We start from the raw sequence: 1,975 nt of genomic DNA, 5'->3' as shown, positions 1-1,975 counted from the left end.
CACTTCATGAAATCTCTGCAGCACCAGGAGGCAGCGGGAGGGTTAACTCAGTCTCTGAAAAGACGAGCGCGCAGTGCCTTTCACGCACCGCCTTCGCTGTGTTTACCTTCAGAATCATAAGGCTAAAGGGCGACCGCAGGCTGATGTGTTTTAACCACACACACCTCTACACACACACGACTTAAACGCAGACTTTTGTTCCTCCATGTTTCGTGGTTATTGTTTAACTGAGCGGACCCGCCCCTTTTTTTTCAAACGCTCCCTTTTTTGGTCCATCTGCGGCGGTAAAAGTTGTTGTGCGCTGTGAGGATTCGGCTGTACCTTTCATAGTGAATATTAAATGTTGTGAGGAAATCTTTCCACCAATAATTCCAATAAGTAATCCAAAATGTATTCACTTCAGGTTTACGAAAGTAACTGTAATCAGATTACTCGTTTTTCAAATGTAACGTGAGCTGAATACAGTTACTTGATTTTTGTATTCTGATTACGTAACGCCGTTACATGTATTCCGTTACAACCCAATCCTGCTGATACAAAGGGAATGACCATATTTGGATCCGATGAGATTGTGCAGGAGAGAACGAGCTTTCCAACGATATATCTGATGACATGGTGCAAACAGCAGTCGCGGTACTTTATGTTACGTTAGAATGCTAACTTTTGGTGAATTTAGGAGAAATATACAGACGGAAATAGACAAACTATAGTAAAATGAACACTTAAATGTTTATTTTGTACGTTTTCCTTCCAAAAGCCTGAAAGAAAACATGTTATGGAATCAAAATAGCATTACATCTCAAAATTGACCAGTGCATGAAAAACGATGTTTTTGCCTGCCGTGCCCCGCCTTTAACAAACAATTTATGCGGCTCCTATCACTGACAGCCGGGCACCGCCTTTTTTTTTTTTTTTAAGCGGCCCCCTCCCCATTTTTGGCAGCACCCCCTGAGCAAAATGACTTTTTTGTAATAGCTGCTTGTCTCGAAACTACTTTTCCCTCAACAATTTCCTTTTCCGAGCGCCACTCTCAAACTTTTTCTTCTCAAACTTTTTCTCCTAAACAACCTTCATCTGTCACTCAATCACTCGCAATTTGAATAAGTCAAATGTGAAACATATTCTCATTCTGATTGGCTGTTAAGTGGTGTCCACTGACTGTTACGGAGTCATCATTTTTGAGAAAAATCTCTGGAATCCATCGATCTGATAGATTAGCGGAGCAAATGATCAAAATAGTATGGAGGGAAGATATTTTCGTTTGGATTACTGGTCTCGGGGAAGCTCACGAGTGTGTGTATGTGTATACATGTGTGTGTGTTTGTGTATATTTGCGTTTGTGTGTATTGTGTTTGTCTACCGGGGAAAACACTCACGAGAAACACCGGCTGTTGTTATGCCTGCTGTGACGTCAAGTTACTCCGTTCTCCGCTTGTAATTATGCCTTTACAAGCTTCAAAGTTGTATTTATCATCTGAATTTGCCGAAACAAGTTTAATATTCTGAAAGCCAAGACTTTGTTTATTGGAAATCAGATGAAAACAAACTGTAACGGACCCTGCTGTGTTATCTATGATTACTATACGCCTTACATTAATAATTTCAGTGGAGGGAGGGGAAGCGGCACTGTGGAACAGCAGAGTGGCGAGGGAGAGCTGTCTTCTCCCCTTTACAAGCTTCAAAAAAGTATTTATCGGGTGATTTTGGAAATAAAAGTTTCATATTCTGAAAGCCAAGACTTTGTTTATTTAAAATAAAAATAAAACACCCGAAATAAAAAAATAAAAAATTAGAATTTATTTGTTTTATTGGCTCATGATAGGCCCCCGATCTCCGTAGGCCCCTGGGCTTCCGCCCAGGTCAGCCCGTGCATTAAGGCGGCCCTGGTGTGGACTGGTAGCTGGAGTGGTGCCAGTTCATGAAATGCATGTGTGAAATGTTTGGCCTTGTGTATAAATCTTGCTTCATGATGTGT

This window comes from Notothenia rossii (genome assembly GCF_949606895.1).
Source record: "Notothenia rossii genome assembly, chromosome: 7".
Taxonomy (NCBI): domain Eukaryota; kingdom Metazoa; phylum Chordata; class Actinopteri; order Perciformes; family Nototheniidae; genus Notothenia; species Notothenia rossii.
The sequence above is the reverse complement of the archived record's forward strand: the minus strand, read 5'-3'. Positions refer to the sequence as shown.